General features: G+C 52.2%; 1 long non-coding RNA gene across 1 annotated transcript; it reads left to right on the top strand.

Moving 5' to 3' along the window:
- The first annotated feature begins 9,142 nt into the window (after positions 1-9,142).
- On the top strand, positions 9,143-12,376 carry LOC309853188. The gene is made up of 3 exons (XR_014305554.1): positions 9,143-9,231; positions 9,865-9,987; positions 12,073-12,376. It is a non-coding gene; the product is annotated as an uncharacterized lncRNA (long non-coding RNA).
- The last annotated feature ends 5,990 nt before the right edge of the window (positions 12,377-18,366 follow it).

Here is an 18,366-nt window from a genome sequence, read left to right as displayed (position 1 = left end):
AAGGCAGACGCTTAACAACTGAGCCACCCAGGTGCCCAAGATGACCTTAAAAAAGAAAAAAAAGGTAAAAGTCCCAGTTAATAGTAGTCTTCATAAGTCAAGTAGTGGCATTGGGACTTCTAGGTTAATTACTAAAAGAATATTAAACAAGGGTACAGTTTCACAATAGAGGGAAAATGTTGGCATAATAGAACATAAGAATAACATTAATATTAGTATTTATAATCAGTATGATCTTAATATGTATAATTTGATATTAATCTATGGATATAATAATAAAGCATTCCAAAAGAAGAGAGGATATATGTTAACTAACTAGAATTAAAAAAAAATTTTTTTAAAGATTTTATTTATTAGAGCATGCGTGCGGGAGCACATGTGTGTCTACATGTGGGTGGGCAGTGGGGAGGGCAGAGGGAGAGGCAGGCTTCCCTTTGAGCAGGAAGCCCAATTCGGGGCTTGATCCCAGGACCCTGGGATCATGACCTCAGCCAGAGGCAGACACTGAACAGATTGAGCCACCCAGGTACCAGTTAAATAACTAGAATTAAAATAAAACAGGCAGAACAAAAAGGGAAACCTTCTTCAAATGGTAGATTTAAATCCAAACATACCAGTAATTGTATTAAAAGCAAACAGAGTAAATATTCCTATTAATCTGTAGCAGTTGTATGACTGTGTTAAAAATATCTCAAATATGTGTTTAAGAAAGATATATATATGTATATTTAAAGAGATGTATATTTAAGAGAGACATATATATTTAAAGATTTTGTCAGAGCAGAAGCAGGGGGAGCAGCAGAGTCCCCACTGAGCAGGGAGCCCAATGCAGGACTGGATCCCAGGACCCTGGGATCATGACCTGATCTAAAGGGAGATGCTTAACTGACTGAGCCACCCAGGTGCCCTTAAAAGAAACATTAAAACAAGGATAAAGTATGAAACTCAGAAAAAGATGCTTCTACACACTAAATCAAAGCAAGCTGATATTACTATTAGACCACACGTTTAAAATGAAAAGCTACTGGCAGTAAAAGAAACACTTTGTAAGTGTTCAATTCAGGTTCATTTCAGCAGGAAGACAGGAGAATTCTATGCTCCATGCATTAATATGGGCTCAAAATATATACAAATTGACAAAACAGACAAATCTATCAATAAGCAATATTTCAAACAGACCCCAAAAAACCACAGATTTTAAAAAAAAGAATATAGGAGATGAACATGAGTAGAAAATGTAGTTCATTGCCTATGACCAATACAAAATACATACTTTTCCCCACATACACAAAAAGCATTTACAAAATGCGATCATACACTGAGCTATAAATTTAAGTGGATTTAATTCTTTTTTTAAAATTTTATTTTATTTATTTGAGAGAGAGACAGTGAGAGAGAGTATGAGCAAGAAGGTCAGAGAGAGAAGCAGACTCCCCATGGAGCTGGGAGCCCGATGTGGGACCTCATCCCGGGACTCCAGGATCATGACCTGAGCTGAAAGCAGTCGTCCAACCAACTGAGCCACCCAGGCGCCCCTCAGTGGATTTAATTCTTATAGAGTATATTCTATGACTAGGGTGCCTGGCTGGCTCAGTTGGTAGAGTTATGGGATTCTTGATCTCAGGGCCTTGAGTTCAAGCCCCTCACTGGTGTAGAGCTTAGTTTAAAAATTAAAAATGGGAGGTGCCTGGGTGGCTCAGTGGGTTAAAGCCTCTGCCTTTGGCTCAGGTCATGATCTCAGGGTCCTGGGATCAAGCCCCATATCCAGCTCTCTGCTTGGCAGGGGGCCTGCTTTCTTTCCTCTGTCTACTTGTGGTCTCTGTCTCTGTCAAATAAATAAAGTCTTTAAAAAAAAACTAAAAATAAGTAAAAAAATACACATATATAAAAATTATATAATACATATATTTTATTGATGTGAAGAACAAAGGCAAAATAAATGAGATAAATTTTCTTCTAACTTGCAGCCCATTGACAAATACTTGAGGCAGGCCTAGTATGACATTCCTCCCGAAATTCCCGACGGTTTTACTGTTAATGCTTTGCTAAAGGGAAAAACCACCTTGGCTAGACGATCCCTACCTAGGCCTCCAGGATCCTCTAAATCTTTAACATACGAAAATCCTTTTGGAAACTTCCTTTGTCTTGACCTCCCCCCAGCTCCAAAGCGGATTGTCACTTGCCCCTCAACAATCCCAGCTCTGCTCCTGCCCAAGGTCCTGCCCTGGGTCTGTAACAAAGCCACCCTTTTTGCACCGAAAACCTCTCAAGGATTCTTTCTTGACTCTTTGCTCGGGAACCCCACTTCAAACCACATCGCTATGACCACAGTGCGACCAATTAAGATAGAAATGAATAATAAAAACTAGAAATGTCCCTATTTTGGAAAATAAGAAATACCCTTCTAAATAATTAATAAAAGACTAAATCACAAAGTAATTGGAAGCTATTGTAAACCGAATAATCAAAACTTGCAGGGGTCAGCTGGAGCTGTGGGTAGAGCCGTGGCCTCGCCAGGGCCGCCAGGGTCGCGCCCCACCTTGCTGTCCTGGGCCACGTGGGGGGCGCCCCCGCCCTGAGCGCCCAGGTCCTCCCCCACCACACCTGGGCTGGCTCTGGAAAGCGGGGTCTGGGATGGAGCGAGGACACAGTCTCCGGAGACAGCCGGAACCGAACATAGAGACCTGGTTCTGCTCCGAGTCAAGTTGGGACAAAGCGAGGGGTCCAGGAGACGCGGTTTCGCAAGTGCTGCAAAAGCAGGCGCACCACTCGGCCTCGCTCTGTCCCTCTCCCCGCTGTCGCGACAGCACGGCGAGTTTTCTCACTTACGGCTTTTTATTCTTGGGAGGGGGCCGTGGCCCTTGGCTTGCGTTCCCGCTGAGTGAGGTCCCGGGCAGCTGGGGTCTCCGCTCCTCCGTCCGCGGCGTCTCGGTGTCCGGGGGGCTTCAATGCACCGTCGCAGCAAGTTTTTCTGCACCCGGTGCATTGGAGCGCGGCAAAACCCTCGTGCCCTCTCTGAGGCTCGAACTCAGGACCTTCAGATTATGAGACTGACGCGCTGCCCACTGCGCTAAGAGGGCCACGGGAGGCGCATTTCTTTTTATCGCTAAAGGGACGTGTCTACGGCCCCTACCGCCGCCTGAGCCACCTTCACAGGTCCGTCTCTCCCTGCAGACCCGGGGGTCCCTGCCTCGCGGCGGACCCCACGCGGCTGGCTTGTACCGACACGCGGGGGAGGAGGGTCGCTCCTGGGAGAGGAGCGGTTTCCGCGGAGAGAACGCGCGCCGAGCCGCGGCGCTCCAGGCAGGTGCCCAGGCTGCGAGGGTGACCCCGCCGGCGCGCTCGGGCACTCGGAGGGCGCGCGCCTGGCTCGGGTGCGGACAGGTGAGAGGGGGCCTTCGAGTCCAGGTGTCAGTCCAGAGGGCGGGGGCGGGAGGGAGCACCTATGGCTTGGCGGGGCTGATCTTCTGGGACAGAGGCTGCGGGTGGGCGGCAGGGGGCGCCCCCGAGTAAGGGGGTGGGTGGGTAGGGCCCCGGTTGCAGGCGTGGGGGGCGGAGCGGATGACGGGAGAGCCGGGCATGAAGACTCCAGGCTTGGTCCTGGGTTCGGGGTGGGAGAGAGGTAGGGCAAGGGAGAAAAGATTTCAGAGGACTCTTGGGATGTGAATTCGGGAGGGAAGCACAGGGAAGAAGCTATGATAACTTTGCACTTGCTGGTATTTTTGTATTTTCTTTTCAATGATTTGCTCCCTTGTTACATATAAGGGTATCTCATCTGGAAGGTCAGAAGGCTGGCACCATGGCCCCAGCAGGGTTTTAAGTTTCATTGTAACAAGATGGGTGAGTGGCAGAACATACAACCATCCCTAGAAAGGCTTTCCTTCCTTATTCCTTTTTTTTTTTTTTCTTTCCCCTCTTCCTTATTCCTGAAGGGAAATTTCTGCTGCAGATGCCCAGACAGATGGCTCCCAAGGAATCATTCATTGCCTGTACCTGTACCCAGCGATTATTACAGGTAAGATGACTACGTTGGACTTGTCAGCTTATTTGCTCCCCAGCTCTTGTGGGATTCATGCTTTCACCCGAGTAGCAATATATTTGCATATCTGGTAGGACTGGCCCCTTCCCCCTCCTTGCGCCTTGAAGGGTTTTGGTGCTCCATTGCAAACAGGTTTCAAGTCACTCTTGTAACACGGTTCACACTGATTCCCTCTTATTTCCCTGATTTCCCATCCTGTGCTTCCAGATTGTTCTCAGTTGTTCCCTCTGTGTCAGTTCTGTTTCCTGTCTTGACTGGGTGATCCAGGGATAGGAGCTGACCCACCTCTAAGTACGCCACATTCAGAAGGATGGGTGGCAGGGCTCTGGGCCCCACCCCAAGCCACTCTCTGCTGCCATCTCCCGCCCAGACTCAAGAGCCGGTGGGAGAATGCGCACTGAGCAACGAGTACTGCATGGACAGTCCACGGCTTGGGTTTGGTTTTCTCGCAGCTGCTACCCAACCTTGACTTTGTGGCTTCCCCTCCTTTTCATCCTGGGGTGGCACAAACTCTGCCCCAAGAATAGGAGGCTGAATCTGACAGGGGAAGGGCTTTTCAGGGGGCGGGGGATATCAGAGCCGTGAAGCCAGAGTTCCCTCTACCTCTCTCACCTTGAGAAGTTGCAGAGGGGAGGACACACTTTGTTCTAGGAGTCTCTCTAAACATGCTTTGCAAAGTGTCCCCATGCCCAGGCTTGAGCTGTTTCTCACTATCCTTTAGGGGAAATAGCCATTAGGGCCGTGCAGTGGTAAGACAGACCCTTGGCCTCCCAGCCAGGTGAGACGTACTGTCCATCCAGGGCCTTCCTGCCTTCCTCCCGTCTGCCTGCTCCTCCTAATCTGTTTCCTGGGCTCCTCCTGCACAGCGGCCTGAGACCAGCAGAGATGCTTTTCTCTCTCCATCACTTCTTCGAAACCTTTGCTATTCCCCTAAGATGATTGCTCTTTCTTTGGGGCAGAGGTGGGTATGGAATCTTCTGGATCCTCTGCAGCAGGTATATAAGAACTAGTTTTAGCTTATTGATAGGCCTGAGAGGGGAGGGCCTGAGAGGAGAGGCAGGTGCAGTGGGAGGGGTGGGGGTGGGGGCTTATTGTGAAGAGTCAGTGTTGGGAGACACCCCCCCCCAGGACTTGGGTGGGCAAGAGTGAGGAGCTGAGGGGAAAAGCAGGCCCCAGGGAATGTGAGGGGAGTCTCTGCCTTCTTTCTTTCCCTGGGGCTTTCTCACTGGCTTCTTCATTACTAAAATCATTCCCTCTTCACACTTAGCTCAGCTATGATGCCTCCCACGAGCCCCTCCCTTGATTCGCTGGTGGGTATTTGGTCCTCCCTTCTGTTCCCCTCCAGCCCTCTGGGTGCTGCACATTGTGTTTGAGATGCCCAGCACCTTATCACCTCTGAGGAGACAGACAGGTTTATCTTCTCACATTCGGTCTCCTCGGCGTCCATCCCAGGACCTCGCCCATGAATGAACAGCCATTCTCTCTAGCTGTCCTGCAGTCCGTGATTTCGGGGATGCAGGGAGGAAAAACTGCTTTGTGTATGTTGGGTCCCTGATAGGACTTCGTTGACAGGGTCCTGGGGATTCGGCAGGAGGGCACTAGCAAATCAGCTAGAACCTTCTGCCCTGGCAGGGAGGGTCAGGGTCTTGAAATCCACCAGCATGCAAAGTGAAGCCTTTCAGGGTCCCAGGAAGGGATGACTGCAGTTTTCCAGTCCTTCCGCCAGGGGGCAGCCTTGCATCGCCTCTAACATCCAAATGGTTTGCATTGAATGCCAGGAGCCTTGCCTATGAGACCTGGCCTCTGGTCTCTGTTTTGGCTTTGACCAGCTGCAGGATCCACAGAAAGTCTCTTCACTTTCTGGATTTGTTTCTCCTCTATGAAGGAACAGGGCCAATCCCTTCCATCTTATTCTAGGTTACCAGCATCCCATAAATTCCCTGAGCGTGGCCATGCCCTTACAAGACCAGGTCTTGGAGACAGCCGTGCACGGCTGCTGGAGTGAGGGGCCTCTGTTCGTCTCCAGGTCGGCCGTGATGGGCGACCTTGACCTCTCTATTCCCATAAAGTGGTGACTACACCTGCACCGGCCTCGCCAGGCTGCAGTCTCCAACCTAGCATGGACAGGCAGCCGTGGTGACTGTTATCACTGATTGTTCGAGCACTGTGAGTCGGAGGACCTTTCTGGCTTTGCTGAGCTCCACTGCTCACTGCCTGGTGTGGAGGGTCCAGCATTCTCAAGGGCTTCTGCTAGGGAACAGGAGCAGCTCCCCCCCCCGCAGAGCTGCACCACCCGAGTCCGCTTGGTTCTAGTCCCTGGTTTCCAAACCTGGCTGCCCATCAAAATAACAGGAATGCTTGTTATTCACCCACAAGAAAAGTACTTATTTAAAGCGTTAAATTCATCGTCAATTTCTGAGTTACTTGTAGAGCTGAGAGGAGCTAAATTGAGAAGGTCATTGGGTAGGAGGGACGCGTTCAGGCAGTGGTCTTTGTAGTGGTCAGTTTTTGAAAAACCCCAAACCTCAGATTGTTGTCTGCGTGCCCCTTCTTGGACAAAAGGAAATTCTTAACTTGGGGAAGGTGCATATTGCGTCTTCTCAGTAGGTCTCAGGGAACTAACTGTGTGTGGAATCCTTGGGGGGGTGCTCAGGGGCTCCTCCTGGGTGGGGATGTGCTGGAGCTCCCTGGTGGACGGGGCGTCTTTGTTTTGGGATGTTCATGGGAATCACAGAGATGACAGGTGGCCTGTGACATCCACTCTTTCAAGGAGAAGGATTTCTTTCTTTCTTTTTTTTAAGATTTTTATTTATTTATTTCACAGACAGAGATCATAAGTAGGCAGAGAGGCAGGCAGAGAGAGAGGAGGAAGCAGGCTCCCTGCTGAGCAGAAAGCCCCATGCGGGGCTTGATCCCAGGACCCTGGGATCATGACCTGAGCCAAAGGTAGAGGCTTTAACCCACTGAGCCACCCAGGCGCCCCAAGGAGAAGGATTTCTTATATCTATTGGTGGGACCCCAGCTGGGCGAGCCAGGAGGAGGCCTGCCATTCACTTGACACCCCATGTGACTCCTAGGAACTGTTTTTGGGGCTTCTGGTCCATGTGGAAGGCAGGAAGAATAAGACCCCACAGATTGGCTTCTTGTTGATGTCGCCAGATGTCACCTGTGCTGATGGTGGGCCAGAGGAACTCTCTGGCCATTGGGGGTACCTTCTAGGAAGTTTCTGGTGACTTCTTACTTCTTGGAGTTGTTTTGAGGGATGGGGTTTGTTGATAGTAAGATTCGTATGAAAAATAAACTTGCTAGAATATCCAGGGAAACATTGCAATGTTGAAAAGGGGGAGGGTCCATTAGTGCTTGTTCACCAGACATTAAAGCAAAAAGTAAATCCTCTGTAATTAGAACAGCGTGGCCGTGGCACATGAGTAGACCAGTGGAATAGAACAGAAAGTGCAGAAATAAACCTACGTACAAAAGGAAATTGAGTGTGGGATAAAGGTGGCATCTCGAATCTCAGAGGCAATGATCGCCTTTTTAATAAATGGTGCTGGGAAATGGGGCAGGTATTTCAAAAGAGAATTAAATTCATAGGTCACATCGCATGGAAGAGTGCACTCAGATGGTTCATGAATGTAGAAGTAAAAAAAAAAAATGAAACCATATAAGTACTAGTGTGAAAAGAAAAAGCACAGGTACATTCTACTTAAGCTCCATGTAAGGAAAGGATTTCAAACACCATAAAGTCCAAAGACAACTAAAAAATAGGGAGAAAATATTTGCAACACCCAAAACTAAGGGCTTCTTGACAAAGATGGAGAGCTTACGCTCCCTAATACATAGAGAACTCTGGAGAACTGAGAGGCAGAGGATGAAATCTCCAAAGGAAAAATAGAAAAAGACTTGAACAGGCAGTTTGCACACACGCCCGAAGACCATGGTCCGCAAACATGGGACATAGTGAGTAAGCACATTCACTAGCCCGAGATCCGTCGGTTCCAACAGCTGAGTGCCGGGTGCTGCCCTGGCTTGGCTCCTGGAACGTGGAAAGGACATTACTGAGCAACTGACGAAATGTGAGCGCTGTCTGGGAATTGGTTAGCATCTCCACGTTCATTCCCTGCTTTTGCTCCTGGCGTTCGCCGTTACCTAAGTGTTAACATCTGGAGAAGCTGGGTGAAGCGTGTGTGGGAGCTTGATTATTCAGTCGGAAAATTACCTAGAGAAAAGTTTTAAAAATTAAAAAAACAAACGGATAAAAGTGAGCGCCCTCTGGTCTCCCTCTAGAGATTCTTGTTAGTGGCTCTTAGAAAGGGGGCTATGGGGGTTCTATTTTTAACAAGCTCTTCTGGTATTCTGGTGCAAAGCCCCCTAGACCAGGTGGGCTGTAACATCTGTTTTATTAATTGGCGCAAGGAATGTTTGAGAGTCTCCAACCTCAATAAATAATCAATAAAACCTGCAGGCATAATGGCTGCCCGAGTTGGAGCACAGACCTGGGCCGTGGGTGTGCCAGGCAATTTCATGTTTCTCTGTCAGGAAATACATCTGATATTTTTTTAAAAATGTTAATTTTTTAAAAAAATATTTTATTTATCTATTTGACAGAGAGCACAAGTAGGCAGAGAGGCAGGCAGAGAGAGAGGAGGAAGCAGGCTCCCCGCTAAGCAGAGAGCCCGATGCGAGGCTTGATCCCAGGACCCTGGGATCATGACCTGAGCCGAAGGCAGAGGCTTTAACCCACAGAGTCACCCAGGCGCCCCAACTTTTTTTTTTTAATCAAAGGCTCCCTATGGATCAGATACTTTCTGCATTAACTGAATCCCCGAATTCATTTACTCAAAATATATCGATGGCTTTGTGTGCCAGGCTGACCCCGTTTTGTGGGGATGAAAAATGGAAGAAGAGTCAGTTCCCGTCCCCAAGGAATTTATGATTCACTGGCTGAGACGTACTGGACCCTGGGAAATGACGCTAACAGACGCCGGAGTGTGGTCAAGTCTCAGGGGGGCTTGGATTTGAGCTGGGCTGCAGATGGCGGTTGGTCAGTTGGAATGTGGGGAAAGGGAACAGCCTGAGAGGCAGTTGGGGGGGTTGGTTCCAAGCAGAGAGGACCGTTGGGAGAATGAGAAGGCTGCTGGAGAGGGATAGCTCAAGGGGACAGCTTCAGGTCTGAGATGACTCGATGAAAGGTAATGCTATCAACCAAAATAGTGGAGCCGGGAGGGCTCGCTGGTTTGAGATAGGCGAGTCTCCCTTACCTTGCTTGGGTCTGTGAGGGGCCCCTGAGGACCCTACATTGGGGGCAGGAGACCAGCATGGCCACGCTGAACTAGCCTTCTGGAGAGAGTGGACCCAGTGCTCTTTGGGCGGCGGGGGGGGGGGGGGGTGGTGGTGGCAGAGGCTGGAGGGAAGAGTCAGGCACTTGGAACTGGTTGGGTTTCAGGGCAAGACAGACGTCCGTGTGCATATATTTCCCTGGCCTTTGAAAATATGGGTCTGTTGAAAGGAAAAGAGGGAGACTCAAAACAGACTGGCCCCCCGCAGCTGCCAGGGAAGGGGTTATGGAGAGAGAAGGCGTGTCTCGAGGGTCCTGGGTGGAGCCGTGTGCACCGGGGCTTAGGAGAGGGGTGTTTGATCCAGTAACCCCCCTTCTGACCCCTGTTGTGTGCATGTGGGAGCTCTGTCCTTCGTGAGTTTTCTCGCCTTAAAATCCAGAAGGAACACAACACGTCTGGAAAGCACTGTGGTAGGATTAAATGGCTCACATATGTAAAGTGACTTCAGGTTGTGTGCAGGACTTATAAATGCTACCATTTAATTAGGGGTCAGGAGGAGACTGAAGGAGCAAGTCAAGGGGCTGCAGAGGCTTCCCAAGCCCTGGGAAGAGTGAGTCCTAAGAAGTGGAATGGGAGTCGTCCTGATTTCAAGCAGCCGTTACATGCCAGGTAGGGAAGGCATATAGCATAGACAGTCCTCACTCTAACCTCAGGAGGGATTTTTTGGTTACCATCTCCAGACTATGCTGAAACAGGCTGAAGATACAAGAGTGTGAATTACATATTCTGTTCTGATCTGGACTCTTGAGTATTAAGTGGCCCTTGGGTTAAAGGTTGGCCGCCTCTGGAGATGGTCATTTGCAGGATGTGTTTAAGTGCTGAGGCTCTGCTAAGTGCAGGTGACCTTAAGCTGTCCCCACCCTCCCTAGCTGGAGTGCAGGTTGATCATAGCTCCTGCAGAGAGACTGGCCATCCTTTGTCCTGAGAGTCTCTAGAAGTACACTTACTATGTCTCTTTCCTGCATCCAACCTTCTAGCTGCCATCTGGGAAATCGCTCCTTGAGACGTCCCACATCCGGCGGACTCTTCCTGAGCCTTCCTGCTCCAAGTCTTTTCTCCTGACTCTGCCTGTCTGTTCCACCCATGCAGATCCCGCCACCGTTGCCCATAGGGACCACACCCCTTCCTCCCCACTTCCTCTGGCCTTAAAAGGGGCCAGAGTGAACTTGATCCTTCCTCTGAACTTGTAGAGAAACTTCCCTCAGCATGACTCCTTTATACCTTTCCTGCTTCCCCGGGAGGATTTCTGTTGCTTCGGCTGGTTTAGACTTTGCTGAGTTCCCTGGGTAAGAAACATCTCCCAGGGATTGAATTCTCAAGTGTCCGGATTGTGGACAGGTTTGTGCAGGATTCAGGAAACCCAAGTGTTCATCAGCAGGGCTGAGGTAAGAGGCCTAGGAGAGTCCCGTGGATCCTGGCAGACGTGGACCTGGCCAGAGCGGCCAGCCAGGAGAGGTGGACAGCCACTGTGAGCCATGGTGAGTTAGGAGGGAGAGCAGGAGGAAGGAAGAGGAAGCAGTTGGGACAAGGGATGACTGAGGAGGGACGTTGGCTGTGTCTGTTCCTGCCCCGAGAAATGCCTTTCCATGTTCTTCTGCCTCCCTCCGTTTTCCTCTAGAGCCCCCCGTATCTGCCGCTAGAGCACCCCATCCCCCAATCCATTTGCTTGGTACTGGGTCCCCCATCCCTCTGCACTCACTCCATCAAATCCTTGCTTCCCTGTTTCCTTGGTTGTCTGCTCACTTTGGAAACTCCACGGGGGCTGGAACAGTGGCTCACCATCTCTGGTTCTTAACGTACCAGAGCCCAGTGGCTGGGCTGCCGAAAGCCACCAGTATGTGATCCTGACCAGACACATTCAGGGATGCAGCAAGGGAGAGAAAGGAAATGATGGTGGGCATGAGCTTCCCGTTAACAGGGATGCTGGCGGTTCCTCCGGGGTTGTCTAGAGCGAAAGGAGAAACTCCCCCGGGAGGGGGTATGCACTGAACCCCACCCTCAGCTTCCCTGGGCAGGGACCCAAAGAAATCTGTGAGGCCTACCTGAGGTTTGGGTTCCTTAGCAGTTAGGCAGCAGGGGGCGCTCTGGCCCCACCTAGAGCCCTACCTCGGCCACGCTAGTCCTCTCCCTCCTGCTGGGAAGTGCTGACCCCAGTGGCAGGATGCCCACAGGTGACACTGTAGCAGCTGGGAACCTAGGGCGGTTGGCTGGCTCCTCTTTGGGGGGCCAAGTGTGGGGAAAAAGACCCTCCTCTTCATACCCTCCAGCCCGGTCTAGGATGCAGACCATCCCCCAGATCATTCCGGGCTGTGGTGCTGCTCTGTGGAGCCTTCATGCTCTGTGGCTTTAGACATTGCCCTTAGGGGACCGGAGTCCAGAAAATCCACGTCCTCCTGCTGTGGGGACTGGCCCTACACCGGGTATTTCCCGTCCCCTTCCCAGATGCCACCCAGACACGACTACGGGGACGAGCAAGCCAGGCAAGGAAAGAGCTGGGGCCTCGTAGGGAGGAGCCCCAGGCGGGGCGGATGGAGGCCGCGTTGCACACGGCGGATGGGGAAGGGCTGTCGCCCGGGGGTGGCGGCTGTTTTCTGAAACAAAAATTTTCCCATTGGAATACGACTATTTGCAAACTATTAGAAAAATGTGCCTGGGAAGACAGTTGGCTGGAACGCAGTCTCCTGCTTGTCACAGGCCTTCCGGGGACACGAAGGTGCCACGCTGGGTGGCTTTCCACAGGAAGCCGGTGGCGAGACTGGAGAGTCCCAGAGGAGGAGTCCCATGCCCAGGTGTCGGAGCACGGGCATCGATCTCGGCTGGAGGAGGAGAGTCCCCTCGGTCCCCGCACCGCAGGCAGCCCGCCCCACGTCCCCAGCCATCCCTTGCCATGGAACAAAAGCAGACACAGACTCCAGGACCAAGGAGAGGTTTAATGGAGGAAGAATGAGGACTCCTGGGGGCTCCGGTGATTCGTCATTTCCAGAGGCTGACTGGCTGCGGGGGGAGGGGGGGTTGAGGAGCTCAGAGAGGGAGGAAGCCTGGCTGGGCGGCTTTGGTGCCCACAGATGCACAGGCCATGTGCCTGGGAGCTGACTTCGCTGGCTCCGTCAGTCGATCGCCGGGGTGGCAGGTGAGCGTGGTCGGAGATGACCAGGCGCTGACCCAGACTGCTGCTCTCTGCCTGGCCTGAGCCCGGGGTGGCCCCTGCCCCACCCTGCCACTCAGGGGAGGCGGCACAGGGCCCTTTGCCTGCAGATGGGGCCTCCAGGGGAGGGCACTGCCTCCACATTGGTGGGTGTCCGCGCCCAGGCCAGCGCCTGTGGAGCTGCGGCCCTGCGCAGGGTGCTGTCACCACGCTGGCCCTCGAGTGGAGGGCGGCCCAGGAGCGTGAACCCCATGGAAAGCCAGCCTGGAGCTGGAGTGCCGGGGCCTCGTCTGCGGCTCTGCCACTTGCTGGCTGTGCCACCTTGGAAAAGTTTTCTTAAGGCTCTCTGTGCCCCAGTGTCATCCTCTGTCTCATGGTGATCATAACAGTCGTGACCCGGTTACTGGGCTGTGAGGTCTAAATGAGGTAATACGGGCCACAGGTTCTTTTGAGCAGGATTTCTTTTACTTAGAAGGATTTAAAAAAAAAAAAATGGAATAATCCCTAAGAAGGGTTCCTGATCTCAGTATCTTTGGGTTCCTGATATTGCGGGGGGCGGGATGTGGAAGGGCATCAGGGGTTGAATGGCATCAAGGACTCCTCCAGACCGCAAAGCCTTGTGTCTGTGTGTACGTGCGTAAGTCACTTGCTCCTCCCTCCCCAGCACAGGTTCTATCTACTAAGATGCTCAGGGGGCGGGCCCTGACTGGAGATTGGATGCCTGGGGTGGGGGTGGGGGGTGGTTCAAGTGTCTTTATTTGAGACTAGCGTTTCTCAGCCTTGGTGCTATTGACATTTGGGGCCGGATGACTCTCTGCTGTGGGGTGCCGTCCTGTGCATTGTAGGATGATTAGCAGCATCTGCCGCTCTTCGCCACGAGATGCCAGTTGTGACAATCAAAAATGTCTCCAGATGTTGCTAAATGTCCTCAAGGAGGGGAGAGGGGGACAGACTGCCTCTGCCGGAAAGCTCCTGCTTTGTCCAGTTTTCTAGGCAGCGAGCCCTGCCTAAGTAGACATTATTCACTGTCCTGAAATTTATAACAAAGTCACTTTTCTGAGCCTCCATTTGTCTGCGTCGCCCTGTGCACAGTCCCCATGGGGTCCAGTGAAAATCCTGGCAAAGGGTTTTTCAAAATTGGTGGACCGTGGGCTTTGCAAACCCCAGTCCCGTCTGATAGAAATGACTGGTTCCTTACTTAACCTGGCTGGGCAGCTGGATCAATTGGAACTTGGTTTTTATTACATTTCTTTTTCGCTCAAACCTAAAGGGTTTTTAGAGCGTGAAATGCAACATAAATCACTTAGTCCTTTACTATTAAAACCCGAGCTATGATGAAAATGAAACAGTTAATTCTGTGGAGAACAAGATCTTGAGGTAATCTTCTGTTGTGGTGAATACATTTTTTTTTTTTTAAACCACGGACCTCAAATGGGTAGTTCCACATTCAGGGGAAAGGGGAAAGGCCAGAGAAGGGTTTTAAGGAGAAGACCCAGCGAGAAATAGATGTGGAAAAGGAATCGGAAGCATGGGAGGTTCCCACTGTTTAGGGTTCCTGGCACAGGTACCCTTGTGCTGAGGCATCCTGTTTTTTCTCTAAATGCTGTGGCGCTTGCTTTGGGGCAGGTCCTTTCAGCCGTGGGTTTGCCAGCACCAAGGCCCCCTGTCTCGGGACCAGGGTGCCCAGGAGCGGGCATCAGAAGCAAGCTTTGGAAATGTTGGGGTTGCAGCCGGGAGCGCCTCTGGGTGACAGATTGTCTTAAACGAAGCGGCTAGTGTTTGCCCTGTGGGATTTGGGGGGGTCTTGTCAGTAACACGCGGGTTCAGAAGCAGCATGGCGTCCAGCTCGCGAGGTGTGTGTTGGTCGCACTGAGTGAGGTCATTTGAGTCCCCTTTGTATTTGGTGGCCTGGGCTGTCATCTGCACAGCTGGTCCTGTGGGCACGGTGATTAAGATTCCAACCAGCGCCTGGGGACACCATGGCTGTACCAGGATAGATGGAACCTACACGGAGACATCTAGGGTCCAGTAAGGTGTGTGCACCCTGGCAAGGGTGGCTGCTTGGAATGCATCGAGATGGCTTGGGGCAGAGCAAACGCTGCTCCTATCCCGGGGTTTCTTAAGAATGCACTTGGATGCTGTTCCGTGTGGACCAAGTGGATGCTGTGGGTCATCCCAGCCTGAACTGAAGGAGACTCGTGATTGGCAGATGGGCGTGGCAGCCCCAGGGCAGGGATATCTGTGATGAAGTTAGTTGCAAATGGGCCCCTCAGAGAGGAAGTTTCTTCAAGCCAGATAAGCTAACACCCAGGGTTGTGGTGCAAATCGCCCTAACCTCGTAAAGCTGTTGTGTAGACGATCTTGCTGTGTAGACGGTTGAGCTGATGGTAGAGTGGATCCGGTCTCCTCTGGTGGGGCAACAATCTCATTAAGAAGAGCCAGGGAGGACGGGTGGGGCAGATGATGACGGGGTTGGCCCTGGATTGGCCATCTTTGTGGGCACCGAGTTGGGTCCTCTTTGACACTGTGACCCAGTGGTTCTCCTGCACTTGCCTGCCGAAGTGAAGGGTTTCAGCAAAGCACAGAGACGAGGCCAGGGGCCCGAGACCTCAGACAGGCCTAGGACCAGCTGTGGGGGCTTCCTCTGCAGGCCTGGACCCTGGTGGAGGCTAAGCTCCTCCAGTGAACCATGAGGAGAATCTTATGGTTTGGCTCATTGCTGGCGCTGGAAGGAAGCAGTTTGAGCGATGGTCTTTGTAGTGCTTAGACAGTTTTTTGAACCCCCAAACCTCAGATTGTTGTCTGCATGCACCCTCTTGGGCAAAAGCATGTTCTTACTTGGGGAAGGTGCAGATTGTGTTTTCTCAGTAGGTCTAAGGAGAACCACAGGTTCTGAGCCTCCGTTTGTCTGCCTCCTCCTGTGCACGGTCCACATGGGGTCCAGTGAAAATCCTGGCTGAGGGTTTTTCAAAATTGGTGGACTGTGGGCTTTCTAAGCAGGGGGAAGGACAGGAAGTCCTTCTGGGTGGGGTGGTGATCTCTGTTCCCAGTGGGCTGGGCATCTCCATCTTGGAAGTCGTGGAGACGATGGAAACAGCAGGTGGCCTGTGACATCCAGCTCTTCAGAGGGGAGGATTTCTTGCCTCTTGGTGGGACCCCAGCTGGGCCAGCGAGGAGGCCTGCCGTGCCCTCAAGGCCTCAGATGACCCCTAGGAATCGGTGTTGGGGCTCCCAGTCCAGGTTGGACTCCTTCAGCAAGAAGACCCCATGGGTTGGTTTATTTTCCATGCCAAGAGGCAGACCCCACCTGTTATGGTAGCTGGGCCGGAGGAGCTCTCTGGTCATTGAGGGCGCCTTCCAGGAAGTTTCTGGGGACTGCTTACTTCTTGGAGCTGTTTTGAGGGACACTGTTTATTGAAGCTCTCTTTCTATCTTGGTGTGTTTGTCCTGAAGCGTATCTCAGATTGGAAGCATCCCATCCCTGTGGCAAGAGCTCTTGGAACGTCCTGTGCCGTGGATGGGATTTCGTGGCTTTCCTGTTTCAAGTGCATCTGTAAATTTTACAGGACCTTTCCTGAGGGTGGTGTTTTACTTTTGTTTTTTGTTTTTTTTAGTTTTTTCTCCAGGGCCTGGATTTCCTGCTGGTTCATTTTCCCTTCCTCAAGCAGCTTCTGCTCTTTTCCCTTCCTGCTGGGCTGTCTGTGCGTGGACATGACGGGTTGCCCGTGGACTTCATTAGGGCCTGCGGGGTGCTGCCTTCCTGCCCCGTGCGAGCAGTCTCCCAGGGCAGGGAGCGCCTGCCTCCTTAGCTGCTTCCTGCCCTCTCGCAGGTGGTCCCGCGGGGGGCTGGACGGCTGCATCTTCCTCAAACCACTCTCTTTCTTCCCGACTCTGTGTTGCAGGGCCATGACCCGCTGCCAGCGGCCTCCTGAAGGCTTGTGTGATGTTCTTCTCGATTTTTGGGTAGTGTCTGAACCCTACATATTCTTCCTTGTTCTTCCTGCTCCACCCTGGTGGCCCCTCCCTATCCTGGTGGAAGAGAAAGAGGCTGCCCGTTCCAAGTCAGGGTGGACAGTATTTCTGTCTTGGGATGATCATGATCAGACATGATCATCAGACTTGGTCTTTTCTCATCCTGGGATTAAACTGCTTTCTGACTCATTGCGCGCGGCATGCAGTCTGGTTGGGGAGGGGGTTGGCGGTGTGAGCCACGGTCAACGCCCCCGAGGATGTGGACTCCTGTCCAGCCTCGGTGGAGGGATGCGGTACACGTGTCAACTCTCCGGAGCTTTTGTAGCCTCCTCCCCTTTGGGGGCCCATTTCTTTTGCCTGTGGCTCTTCCACTTCTTCCCGGTTAGTCCAGCGGTGGCTTCAGCTGTGTGGTCTTTGATGAAATATCCTGCCTTCTGAGGAGTGTCTCCTGACTTCAGTGATTTTTCACGAAACCAGAGGCCAAAGAAACAGTGGCCCCGGAAAGGGAGTCGCAAGCAGCAGCCCGGCTTCTCAGGACTCAGGCCACCTTTGGAGACGGACTAAGACTCTGCCCTCTAGGCTGTCCCTGCCTTCAGTTTCTCCTTCCCCGGCGCTGACAGTAACCCCTGGGGGTTGCTCCGCCCTGAAGCCAGGGCCCGCCTTTTGTGATTTAGAGCAGGGTTTTGTGGTGGGGGGGAAGAACCCTTCTGAACTTCACTTTGGTTTTTAAAATTACCATTCCAAAACCTTGCTTTCCTTTAACCCTTTAAAATCTGTTTGCAGTTTCTGCTCTAACAAATTGTATCGATCCCTTTTAAAGAGGGGGGAGTCCGTGAGATTCTGGGGTCCTGTTGGGAGCAGTCCGTGGTGAGAGCCCGGGACCGGGTGTTGCAGGCAGGTCTGTCCTGTAAGGCCCAGGGCTGGTGGTCAGCAGCTCACTGGTCTCTCTGTGTCCCAGAGGGGCAGGGTGGGGTGGGGATGGGGGGGGCGCTGGCTTCAGGGACTTGCCCCCTCTGCTTGGTTTGATGCTCTGCTGTCATTGTCTTGAAATTCTTCGTAATTTTTGGAAGAAGGAAGCCATGTGTTTTCTTTTAGCACTGGGCCCTACGAATCACTGACGTGGTTGTGGTTCGTCCTGACCAGAAAGGCAGTTCGCTGAGGGGGCTGTGGAAAGAGGCGGGGGTAGAGGGTGGGTGCGGATGGGAAGGGAAGGAGCCATCTTAAAATCAGTGGGATGAGGAGGGCGAGATTAGGCATTTTGTATGGGACTCAAGGCAAGAACATCCGCTTGATCATCAGCCATGGCCATCTCATCAGACTGGGAGCTCCAGGCACGCGACGCTTTGGTTCTTGGCTCTGCCAACACCCCCCCCCCCCCCCCCCGCATGGGTGCAGCACAACTCTTGGTTGTAGTTAACCTCCCAGAGAATGGTTGTCAGCCAGTGACAGGCCTCAGAACCCAGCTGAGTGACAGCGGAATGTGCTGCTTTGGCAGCGGGTGAGTTTCCTCCTGGTCAGGGCACTGGTTAAGCAGAAACCAGCTCCTTATTTGATGTTGTCGTGATGGTTTTCTCGTTGTTTTCACACAACGGGAGCATGCCGCCTCTGGTACATTCCCTTCCGTGGCCCTGAACGTGTGGATTACTCTGTGCCTTTTGAAGAGCGTTGTTCCCCCAGCCTCTGGCCCTCCAGTCAGGATTCTTTGTGTCTCTGCTGGGTTGCTTTTTCCTAACCTCCACGACCTCCCCCAGTTGGGCACCATGACATTCTTAACTCATGCACCTTAAAAACGTCCGCTGAACGGGATGGCGGAGGCTTCCTGCGCGGGCCCCACTGGCTGGCCCTCCCGCACTCATCCCTCAACTGAACCA

The sequence above is a fragment of the Mustela nivalis genome, assembly GCF_964662115.1.
Source record: "Mustela nivalis genome assembly, chromosome: 18".
Lineage (NCBI taxonomy): Eukaryota > Metazoa > Chordata > Mammalia > Carnivora > Mustelidae > Mustela > Mustela nivalis.
The sequence above is the reverse complement of the archived record's forward strand: the minus strand, read 5'-3'. Positions and strand labels throughout refer to the sequence as shown.